The sequence below is a fragment of the Salvelinus sp. IW2-2015 genome, linkage group LG10 (genome assembly GCF_002910315.2).
Source record: "Salvelinus sp. IW2-2015 linkage group LG10, ASM291031v2, whole genome shotgun sequence".
Classification (NCBI taxonomy): domain Eukaryota; kingdom Metazoa; phylum Chordata; class Actinopteri; order Salmoniformes; family Salmonidae; genus Salvelinus; species Salvelinus sp. IW2-2015.
The window spans coordinates 17933070-17945790 of NC_036850.1; the positions used below are offsets into that span (position 1 = coordinate 17933070).

At 47.5% G+C, this 12721-nt stretch overlaps 1 pseudogene; it reads left to right on the top strand.

Moving 5' to 3' along the window:
• The first annotated feature begins 8185 nt into the window (after positions 1-8185).
• LOC111969131 (heterogeneous nuclear ribonucleoproteins C1/C2-like) overlaps positions 8186-12721 on the top strand; it is a 41207-nt pseudogene continuing 36671 nt past the window's right edge.

Genomic DNA, 12721 nt, shown 5'->3' on the forward strand with positions numbered 1-12721 from the left:
AATTCTTGTTGGGAAGTAAGTCAGTTAGGAAGATTTTTTTACTTTTAAAGTAGTGGCTTTCTTATTTTTGACTTGTAGTTCACCTGTGAAGATTTGGACAATGGTCATAGAGTAGGGTTGCTAAGATCATTTGAGACAAATTAGAGTGACATGACAAGCTAAACTCTTCTGTTGGTCATGGGTAGCTATATTAAAGGGCTGTTGGATTTAAATTAACAGATGCCAGTTTCTGACAACTTTTTAATGAGCGCGTTTTATTAACTTTTACAAGTACATTTTAAGGTATTCTGTCCACGTTCTGCTCCCGCTCTTTCCGCTCCCTGGCGCTTGAGGGCGCCAAGAAGCTTGCAATCACTCACTTCTGCCAATCGCTTCACGTACACCTGCCTTTTCTTGTCCACGCATACAGCGTTATTGGAACTCCTGACTCTATTACACTGTTCATTTCTCCCCTATATGTGTCGAGTTCCCGTCTCTGTTTCCCTGCTTTTCGCATTGATGTTTTCTGGTTTGCTAAGCTGTTTATGTCTCGTTCAATGTCGTGATTTATTAATGTAGTCCCCACTGCCTTCGTCTCTTCCAGCGTCACTCCTTGTGATAGGTCTTGACAGATAGCAGAAGCATCACACGAATGCCAATCGGGGATACTGGCGTTCTGTTTGTTGTATAGTGCGCTCGGCTCGAGGTCACCAACCGAGGAACCGGGTGTGCCTAGCCTGCCCGTCGGGCTCCACCCCTAGCAGGTCGAGAGGTTTCCTTGCCCGGTTTGGCTTCGGATGAGCCCCATCCACCGTCGGGCCTCAGCTGATCGTTCATTCTTGTCTGCCCAGCCTGTCAGGATTTTTTTGTGTTTGTTGTTTGTCTTATGTCGGTACTCGGGTGGTGGTTCGGCCGCCGATGGACCGTTGGGGTGCCTAAGCCACGCCGTCGAGCTTTCATGCCGGCTGGCTCGAGAGGTTTCATTGCCCTCGGTTGGTCAGGTGGCTTCCCATCCCACTTCACAACTCCACCGATCATCGGGTTTCCTCAGCGCATCGCACGGGCGTCTGGACTCAGCCGGATCTCAGCTCCATGCCTACCGCTCCAGCTGGCTCGCAGCCGTTCTCGGCTTCACCGTCGCGCTTCACGCTCAACCGGCTTTGCCCACGCCCATGTCTCTGGCCGGTTTTGCCAGGTGGGAGCCGGGATGGCGCCCTAGTGGGGGGGTACTGTCACGTCTGGCTCCCGTTCTTTCCCTCCCTCCTGCGCTTGAGGGCGCCAGAATGCCTACTGCATCATTCACTCCTGCTCCTTCACCGTACACCTGCCTTTTCCTTGTCACGCGCTATCAGCGTTATTGGACTCACCTGGACTCTTTATTCACCTGTTCATTTCCTCCCTATATGTGTCAGTTCCCCAAGCTTCTGTTCCTGCTTCTGCATGATTGTTTTTTGTTGCTAACTGTTCTTATGTCTTCTTCCTAGTGTCCGTGATTTCTTAAATGTCTACTCCCCGTCACCTGCTTCGTCTCTCCAGCGTATCCTTGTGGATAGATGTTGACAGTAGTCTCTAACAGAAGAAATCCTGATCTCCCTGAACAGCTATCCTCTCCTAGAGACAGAGATGTGGTGGGGGGGAAGGACACCACACACACACACACACACACCACAACACACACAACACACACACACACACACACACACACCACACACACACACACACACACACACACACAACACACAGCACACACCACACCTCCATCTGCGCCCCCACTGTCACTTCAACCTTACTACTGGTCTAATGTCCTAATTAACACCTAACATCCTAATCGAATGCGTTTCATTTTTGAATATCCAATGCTGTTCTGTCCTTGTTCCTGACTCAGACAACCATAAAGGACAAACCTCTGACTGGGACTGGAGAGCGAGGTTCACACACACAAAATTATGAGGGCTTCATGCTGTGCAACCATTGGGTTACAGCGAGGTCATACTTTACCTGATTATTAAAATCAGTTGAATGTATGAATAGTTTTTGACTGAGAAAAGTGCTGGTTTGGAGAGAGAGTGGGTGGCGGGGGGTCCTCTCGGGAGCAGAGTGCTTTATCCGGATGCCTTTGAGGTACATTGTTTAGCAGACAACAGTCAGAGATGTATGAAGACTGTGTCCTCTTCCAGACATTAGGGGGCGTTTTAAGTGAGATGACTGTGCTTATATCCATTGTCAAATACCAGTAATCATCCACTTCTTCTCAGTGGAGAGGGTACGAGCTCTGCCGTGCCAAAAAGCTCTTTCTTAGAGTAGACGACAATAATGACACCATATAGGCCTCCATTGTCTCTCTCTAAGATTAACTGTCCCTTCTGTGGCAATGAAAGCAAAAAAATATTGGATTCTTTGCCAAGTTAGTTGAAAGTCCAAAAGATAGCCCATGAGGCTGTGGTTCTGTCTGCAGATTCAGTGCGTCTTAGCCATGCGCAGTTATACTAAGCCATCCCACCAAACGGCCCTACGCCTCCAGAAAGAATGGAATCTAGCTTGGAAAAACCCAAAAGAGGAATGTCCCTGATAACAAACACACACACACCATGCCTTAAGATGTAACTTCTTTGTTGGCGAGTGTTACCAGATAAAGCACCTTTTGTTTGCAGGCCTTCCTGCGTCCTCCTCCTGTTTCACAAAGAGATTAGTTCAATCTATCATGTGAATACTGCAATTACTGGCAGGTGTTTCCACCAGAAAAAAGGCAGGATGGTATGACATAATATCCCCCCCCCTCTCTTTCCTTCCTCTTCCTCCTCTTCTCCCTCTTGTCTCTCTCTCTCTCTTCTCTCTCTGCCAGGAGCCTAGGTGAGAACTTATAATTAATAGCGTTTGGTTGTATCACAGTAAAACACTGAACCTGGGCTGATTGAAGCAGAGATTAATGCTAATCTGTGTTTAACTGCCAGAGCCGGTTGTGCCCAGTATCTTTCTCTCTCTCTCTAAAATTACTGTCATACACTGGACCACAACTACTGCTTGAACACACACTATGGAGGATCAGTTTTGGCCTTCTTGTTACCTCTTCTTCTTCGCTTTGATTGAATTGGTATTCTCTCTTTTCTCAACTTATGTCCCCTCCTCTCGTTCCTCATCTTCTCCTGTTTCTTTGCTCTCTTCTCCCTTCTCTAATATTTTACCTCTGGTTCATGCACTTCCTGAGACAGGTCACGTTACAGGAACCACACACATAAGATTACCTCTCAACCCAACAAGGAGGAGCGATCTAGGGGGTGCTGAAATGTGCGAGGTTTATGACCCCTCCTACACCCATGTAAATTCGAAGCCACAGCCACTTCCTTTTGTCCCTCTCACTATGGAGGACCGCCTCACACTATAAACATGCAATAAAGGACTATTTGGAACAATGGTTTCCCGTTCAACTAACATATTGTGTGGTCATGACGTAGAATTGGAATATTGAAAATGTAGTCATTTTTGTTTCTTGTTATTAAAGGTTATAGTATGACGTTATTATGAAAATTGTAACGTTAGAGTTTTCCTCGTAATATGCTTAATGTTGTTACATTGTACGTTGTGTGAAAATGTCCAAATCAAGAAGAATGTTTGGTAAGATGAAATGTGAAGTTATGTTGTTCTAAATTGGATTTAAGTAAAATCTTATACCTTGCCCCTAACTCGGTACGGCCCAGAGAATTGCCCTGAAGGTGGTTTACGCCCACTTCTGACCCAAGGGTATAAACCTGAGTATGCAGAATTAACATTATGACTAAAGGTGACCTCAGGCTTGCAGCCAAAGGTCCTAAAAGGTCAACGACCAAAACGAACAGTTGAAGACAAGAATGCTTTTTTCCTACCCAGCTAACGAATGAGTAGTCGTGGTCTAAGCGGGTGTCATTCAAAAGCCGAACCACCTAGCCTTACACTCGCCCATCGAATTCGTGGTATCTAACTCTTTATCTTTCCTGTGAAGCTCTGAGCTTACAGACTATCTGGTCCTCCGCAAGACCCTTCCGAGCAGATGGACAAAGCAAACAGCGTAGAACCAAACGACAGGACCATCGCCGTCGGGAGGACACTAGAGCGGTGCCAGGAGAGTGCTCAGGTTGAAGCAGCTTGAACGGTCCAAACGCGGGAGAAATCCACGTAGACCTCCACAAATAATTACCATCATTACTAATTCCTATCTAAACAGCGGCAGTTTGGGCAAGCTAGGGTTGAGCATAGCTTGACCAATTTCACCCAAACTGTATTCACTCTTGTGTAACTCTTCTCTCTTCTCTCTCTTTTTAAAAATCCCCATTTGGGTACACGGCGCCCTAGTGTGTTGGCCCGTGGATACTAAGTTCTGAATCAATAGCTAATGTGGTTTTTGGTTGATGTGTATCTTTTATCATTCATTTTAGCTTTTTTGAGTAAAACGATCTCAAACTAAGACTGTTCGGTTGCTAATTCAATTAGTGATACCTACGGGTCGTACACGAACCTTGGTCCTATATTGCGCCGTTCGAGTTCAATGAACGATCTGTTGCGAGGGCATACGTTATGGTGAGGAACTTGTATGAGCAAGTCTGTGCCATTGGTCCTGAATGCAAGAAAGTCTTCTTTGAGTTATTGAAATGACACTCAATAAAAACTTATGTTTTCTCCATGGTGCCCCCAGGTTAATGAGTTAATAATTGCTATGATTCAGTTAATCACCGATAATAGAAACTCTGTAATACTATATCATGGCAACAGTCGCCAACATTACCCTCAAACAACGTCACGACATCTTGTAAAAGCCATTTGGTCATTGATATCTCACACAGATCATAATTTTAGTTCTAAATCATGCTCAGAAAGAATTTTGTCCTAACAAGTTAATACTTTTTTTCTCAATTTTTTTCCTCTGGTCGCCGTTGTCTTCAGTTTGCAGAGCATGGCGCTTCAACGCTCAGGGTTTGGGTTCATTCCCTCACGGTGGGGACCAGGAGAAATATGGTAATGTAATTTCCAATTTGTAAGTCGTCTCTGGATAAGCGTCAGCTTTAACATGACTTAAATATGGATCAACATTGTTGGTACCCCTGTTCCAATACCTTTCAATACCTCACCTTGCGGGGATAACGATACTGTTGTATGAGATTGGAGAACACATTGGGAGGGATCTTAGACCATTCCTCCATACAGAATCTTTCCAGATCCTTGATATCCTTTGTCTGCACTTATGGACTACCAGTTCAAACCACAGGTTTTCAATCGGGTTCAAGTCCGGAGACTGAGATGGCCATTGCAAAATGTTGATTTTACTTGGTAAAGTTCATGATACCGTTGACCTTAACAAGGGCCCAGGACCAGTGGAAGCAAAACAGTCCCATAACATCAAAGATCCACCACCATATTTTACAGTAGTTACTGGTGTACATGGCCAAAGAGATGTATTTTTATGTCATCTGACCATAGCACCGGTTCCAAGTGCCAATCCCGTTTAGCAAACTCCAGGCATTTAGATTTGTTTGATTACATGAAAATAGAGCCCTTTGGCCAAGCACACCAGTGGTGGGTTTTACGTGGAATAAGGATGCATAYGAAGTAACAGTCCTGCTCCCTCACAACACAGTAGAGCACAGCAGTGAAAGYMGAGTGACTGGTGAGATAGTAGCAGGTGAATGTCAGAGGAGCAGGGGTCCCACTGTTAACCATCAATACTCAGACAGAGAGAGTGGACAATCTGACTCTCTGCACAAACACACACCCACACCACACTGGCTGGTCCCTCTCAGTTGGTTTGTCAGCTCATTCTCAGGAAACAGCAATAACCCCCCAGGGGGGAGGTCTGTGTGTGTGTGTGCGTAGGTGTGTCATGTGTCCGTGCTTGCATACCTGCATTCTATGTTTAAGACCCAAACCCTACAGACAACCTCTTATCCTAAACTCTTTCCTTTGTTCCTCTGTGTTCTGTCTGTCTTTCTGTCCCAGTCTCCTGTGTTCCAGTGCACAGCTGAGTCTGCCCTATCTGCGCTGCTCCAGGCCCAGCGTTTACTCTAGCTCCAATGCCTTATCAATGCAGCACACTCCCATTCCTCTCTATCAACCTCTTTAACTTCTCTTTTAGTTGTGCTCTTCTAGTCAAACTGTGAAGAGGCATCAGTCAGGCCTACTCAGTACAGAGGAGCAGACACAGGGTGCCTTGAGGTTTTATTTCATTCACTCAGTCTGGGTCTGAGTAGCTAATGATGAATACTGCATTTATTCTGACTTAATACATCACTTGCCTCTTGTGGTGCACTCCCTTACTCTCTCAGGCCAAAAAGTCTCTTCAGATCCATATCCGTGTCTCAGACTTTTGCATCAATCATGGACTGATGTAACAGGGAGATTTGCACCATGTACTAGAAGATGCTGCTGTGATCGTCCAGAGCCTATGTTCAGCAGCCAGACCACCCTGTGTCCCTCTGCTGCTGACCAGTGGGTCGGTCTGTAATGGATGTTGAGCACTAGATTACATGGCTCCCAAGTGGCGCAGCGGTCTAAGGCACCGCATCTCAGTGCTAAAGGTGTCATTACAGACCCTGGTTCGATTCCAGGCTGTATCACAACAGGCCATAATTGGGAGTCCCATAGGGCGATGCACAATTGGCTCAGCGTCGTCCGGGTTAGGGTTTGGCTGGGGTAGGCCGTCATTGTAAATAAGTATTTGTTCTTTAACTGACTTGTCTAGTTAAATAAAGGTTAAATAAATAAAAATAAAAACATTGCGGCGTGTTATTGATTAGGCTCTGTCGAGGAGGTGCTATTGATGATGCTGATAGCTGTTTTTTTAAGTAGGTGCGCCTCTCACTGGGAGTGGCTCAAAAGAGAGATTGAAAGATTTAAGGTTATGTCTCTCTCAGGACCTAATGTCTAGAATTGTAGACGTGCTGTGTCTCTGACTGTTCTCCTCAATATGGTGGGAAAATGTGTGTCTGGAGGGGGAGGATGAGAGAGAGTAAGGAGAGAAGACCAGAGAAGATGAGAACGGGAGAGAGAGAGTGATTGAATGAGGGAGAGAGGTAGATTAGCCTTGTCCGGAGGGTCTCCCCAGAGTGTGTGCTGTATGAGGAGAACAGGCTGGTCTGAAATCCCTTGCATCACTGCCCTCTCCCTCCTCCTCCACCCACCGCCTCTCTCCACCTATATCTGGGTCACACGACCTGTAGCTACCAGTATTTCTTTTCAGTATTTAGTTTTTCTCCCTTTTTATTCTTTCTTTCTTTCCTTCTTTCTGGCATAGTGAAGCCTGCTGTGATGTTAAGTTCACATAATGTACCAGCCTTACTCCAGCAGCATGTTTAGTTCACATAATGTACCAGCCTTTCTCAGCAGCATGTAGTTCACATAATGTACCAGCCTTTCTCCAGCACATGCTTAGTTCACATAATGTACCAGCCTTTCTCCAGCAACATGTTTAGTTCACATAATGTACCAGCCTTTCTCCAGCAACATGTTTAGTTCACATAATGTACCAGCTTTCTCCAGCAACATTGTTAGTTTCACTAATGTACCAGCCTTCTCCAGCAACATGTTTAGTTCACATAATGTACCAGCCTTTCTCCAGCAGCCATGTTTAGTTCACATAATGTACAGCCTTTCTGCCAGCAGCATGCTTAGTTCACATAATGTACAGCCTTTCCTCCAGCAGCATGCTTAGTTCACATAATGTACCAGCCTTTCTCCAGCAGCCATGTTTAGTTCACATAATGTACCAGCTTTCTCCAGCAGCATGTTAGTTCACATATGTACCAGCCTTTCTCCAGCAGCATGTTTAGTTCACATAAGTACCAGCTTTCTCCAGCACATGTTTAGTCCATCTCCTTTCACCCATTTCATCCTTCATTCTATTTCATCCTCCCTTCTATTTCATCTTCATTGAAAATAATATATCATTATTGTCACCCTGGCCTTAGTCCTTGTTTATTTCTCTATTTTGGTTTGGTCAGGGCGTGAGTTGGGGTGGCATTCTATGTTTTGTTCTATGTTTTGTATTTCTAGGTGTTTGGCCTGTGGCGTCTCAATCAGAGGCAGCTGTCTATCGTTGTCTCTGATTGAGAACCATACTTAGGTAGCCTCATTCCCACCTGTGCTTGGTAGTAGTTGTTTCCTGTTTTGTGTATTGCACCTTGCAGAACTGTTCGTTTGTCGTTTTGTTGTTTGTATTTAAAAGTATATGAATACTTACACGATGCAACCTTGGTCCTCTTCTCCTTCTCCCGACGACGTTCGTTACAGAACTACCCACCACCAACGGACCAAAGCAGCATGGAAGAATGGACTCCTGGACATGGAGGAAATCTTGGACCGGCAAGTGACCATGGGCACCGCCGGAGAGTATCGCCGTCCTAAAGAGAGCTGGGGAAAACAAAGCGGAGCGGCGACGCTACGAGGATGGCTCGAGGAAGAGTGCACGAGAGGCAAGCCCCAGATTTTTTGGGGGGGGTGGCACACGGGAGATTGGCGGAGTCAGGTAGGAGACCTGAGCCAACTCCCGTGCTTACCGGGTGGAGCGTCATACTGGTCAGGCACCGTGTTATGCGGTGGAGCGCACGTTGTCTCCAGTGCATGTTCACAGCCCGGGTACGTTACATCGCAGCTCCTCGCATCGGCCGGGCGAGAGTGGGCATCGAGCCAGGATGGAGTGTGCCAGCCCTGCTCTCCAGGCCTCCAGTGCGTCTCCTCGGCCGGGTTATCCTGCGCCAGCTCCGCACTGTGTCTCCAGTGCGTCTGCACAGCCCAGTGCCGTCCTGTGCCTGCGCCCCGCACGTGCAGGGCCAAAGTCACCATACAGCCAGGACGGGTTGTGCAGGCTCTTTGCTCGAGACCTCCAGTGCGTCCCACGGCCCAGCGTATCCGGTGCCTCGGCCAGGACAAGGCCTCCTGCATGTCTCCCCAGCCTGGTGAGTCCTGTGCCTGCTCCCAGAGCCAGGCCTCCTGTGTGTCTCTCCACTCAGTGATGATCCATGCAAGAAGCCTCCATGATGATCCATGGCACGAAGCCTCCAGTGATGATCCATGGCAAGAAGCCTCCAGTGATATCCATGGCAAGAAGCCTCCAGTGATGATCCATGGCACGAAGCCTCCAGTGATGATCCATGGTAAGAAAGCCTCCAGTGATGATCCATGGCACGAAGCCTCCAGTGATGATCCATGGCAAGAAGCCTCCAGTGATGATCCATGGCACGAAGCCTCCAGTGATGATCCATGGCAAGAAGCCTCCAGTGATGATCCATGCAAGAAGCCTCCAGTGATGATCCAGGCACAAAGCCTCCAGTGATGATCCATGGTAAGAAGCCTCCAGTGATGATCCATGCACGAGGCCTCCAGCGACGCCCTTCAGTCCGGATCCTCCAGCGTGGCCCTCTAGTCCGGAGCCTCCAGCGTCGCCCTCTAGTCCGGAGCCTCCAGCGACGCCCTTCAGTCCGGAGCCTCCAGCGACGCCCTTCAGTCCGGAGCCTCCAGCAACGCCCTCTAGTCCGGAGCCTCCAGCGTCGCCTCTAGTCCGGAGCCTCCAGCGATGCCTCTAGTCCGGAGCAGCCAGAGTCTCCCTCCTGTCCGAAGCAGCCAGAGTCTCCCTCCTGTCCGGAGCTGCCAGAGTCCCCTCCTGTCCGGAGCTGCCAGAGTCTCCCTCCTGTCCGGAGCTGCCAGAGTCTCCCTCCTGTCCGGAGCTGCCAGAGTCGCCCTCCTCTCTGGGGCCCGCTGCTAGGGTCCCAGTCCGGGGTCAGTGGCGAGGGTCCCGCTCTAGAGGCGCCACCTAAGTGGGCCAAGCAAGAGGTGGAGCGGGGTCTACGTCCCGCACTAGAGCCGCCACCGAGGTGAAATGTCCACCCAGACCCTCCCCTATAGGTTCAGGTTTTGCGGCCGGAGTCCGCACCTTTGGGGGGGGGTACTGTCACACCCTAACCTTAGTTCCTTGTTTATGTCTCTATTTGGTTTGGTCAGGGCGTGAGTTGGGTGAGCATTCTATGTTTGTTCTATGTTTTGTATTTCTAGGTGTTTGGCCTGGTGTGTTCTCAATCAGAGGCAGCTTCTATCGTGTCTCTGATTGAGAACTATACTTAGGTAGCCTCATTCCCACCTGTGCTTAGTGGTAGTTGTTTCTGTTTTGTGTATTGCACCTTGCAGAACTGTTCGTTTGTCGTTTTGTTGTTTTTGTTCAAGTGTTCGTATTTATTAAAAGTATTATGAATACTTACCACGATGCACCTTGGTCCTCTTCTTCTTCTCCCGACGACGTTCGTTACAATTATTTCCTAAAGAGTGGACATTTATGTTCGCTTTGAGCAGGGACATCTCTTGGGTTGTGTCCACAATCCGTACTTGCAATCTAAATAGTAGGGTGATTCGGTGTTTGAAAATATGACGTTTTATTCTATGTCACATTTCGATTGAATATGCTTTAAATACCAGGATGCCATACTCCTTTCAGATTTGTATCTAGAATGAATTGCCTGCATGTTATTTAGGAAGAGAATCGTCTTTTCAGACCCACGTGTGTTTGATAACAGCTGATGATCAGGTAAGGGGAGTGGCTGTACCAAAATGAACATATGGTGATAAAACAATGTAATTGTACATTAGATTACACATTCTCAGTATAGATGAAGCTAGTATGTTGATGTTTGTTGCTTACTACATACGTTTTTACTAAACAGTACATTCTAAACACTATTTAGTACGATTAGTACAGTTTTAGTAAGTACAGTAGCTGGCAAGACAGATTTTGGACACGGCCTTAGTTGCTCATGTACATCTAAAAACTGAAGTCACCATATGTCACTCTGCAACTCAGACACAGTCAGACAGAAGTATTGGGGTTAGTGTAGTATTTAAGGGGGAATTCTTTATCCCTTAGCATGCACAGTGCCCACTGATGTTCATCTTTCTGTCTATGTTAGATAAAGACTCCYTGAGAGAGACTCCGTGAGAGAAACTCCGTGAGAGAGACTCCGTGAGAGAGACTCATTGAGAGAGACTCATTGAGAGAGACTCATTGAGAGAGACTCATTGAGAGAGACTCAGTGAGAGAGACTCAGTGAGAGAGACTCATTGAGAGAGACTCATTGAGAGAGACTCATTGAGAGAGACTCCGTGAGAGAGACTCCGTGAGAGAGACTCATTGAGAGAGACTCAGTGAGAGAGACTCAGTGAGAGAGGCTCCGTGAGAGAGYCTCCGTGAGAGAGACTCAGTGCATGTTCCTATGATGACAATATGTGATACAGAGCCTCTCTGGGAGGTTTTTCTCTCTTTCCATTATCAGTCCATTTCCCTTGTGGTTTGATGTATGGTGTTGGACGAGATGATGGAGATGGATAGAGGCTGAGAATATGACTGATAGAGAGAGAGAGCCAGGGGCAGATATACCATCTGATAGAAGGCAGGAGAAATTGTAAGCTGCACTGGCAGCGCATGGATTTCTCTATGCTTTATCTCTGAAAATGGCAAAATAAGAGAGATATAGAGATAGAACGATGAAAACAGAGATTGGAGGAAAGCCGAGAGAAAGGGGCACATGGGGTGGGGGAGAAAGTGGTAGAGTTTAGAGAAAAACATTGWGTTGTAAAGAGGGAGAAAAATGGAGAGCATGACAAAAAAGGAGAGAATTACACAGAAAGCCCAGACTGAAAACACCTTGCCTTGTATAGCTCTGCAGCTGCATGCTTAGTTTAGTTGCAGCATGGTACTGGTAATAGCAGGGTGCACAGCCAGCACCACACAGAGCACTACTAGCCTGGGCCGGTCTCTTACCCAGGGCTCACAGTGGGGGATCAGGGGCTTACGAGGGACCATCCTTGGGCACATGGTGCAAAGTTGGAAAGGCCACAGCAACAAAACAACAACTTATTCCTCTGGCTCTGGCTGATGATGCGGAAATGCCCTCCCCTCCAGGTTTGCTGTATCTCTGCAGCTGTCTGTCTCTGTGTGTATCTGTCTGTCTGCCTGGAGTCTCTGGCTAGAATCAACAGATTATCAGATGAGTCAGTGTGAAATAGTTTGACTCTATTCAATGTTCTGCTAATCCAACTAGAGTCCATTAGGCCTGTCCGACAGATAGATACACTGCAGGGAGCATACTTAGGGAGAGGACAGGAGCAGAGGAGAGGGGGACGGAATGAAAGGGGGATAGGAGAGGGAAAAGTAGGGAGATCCATCGAATGTAATATGATTTCTGTTCACTAGAAACACAGCTGTCAGGGTGGCTACTGGTACTAGAAAATCACCTTAAAGGCCGCCTGGGAATATTATTATAACAAATACGGCATAACCACAGGTGTTAGCATCAAGTCATTATAAGTGTTTATTTCAGTTGGAATTTGCAACACCCGTGGTGTTAGGATCGAACACCCGTGGTGTTAGGGGTCGAACACCGTGTGTTAGGGGTCGAACACGTAGGGTGTTAGGGTTGAGACACCCGTGGTGTTAGGGGGGTCGACCACCCGTGGTGTTAGGCGCCGTGTATGCGGTGAACACGTGGTGTTAGGGAGTCGACACTTCCGCTCGGTGTTAGGGTCGAACACCCTGGTGAGGTGAAACTGTCGTGGCAGGTCGAACACCCGTGGTGTTAGGGCATCGAACCCCAGTGGTGTTAGGGTCGAACACCCGTGGTGTTAGGGGTCGAACACCCGTGGTGTAGGGGTCGAACACCGTGGTGGGTTTAGGGGTTCGAACACCGTGTGTTTAGGTGGTCGAAACCCGTGGTTGTTAGGGTGTGACACACCGTGG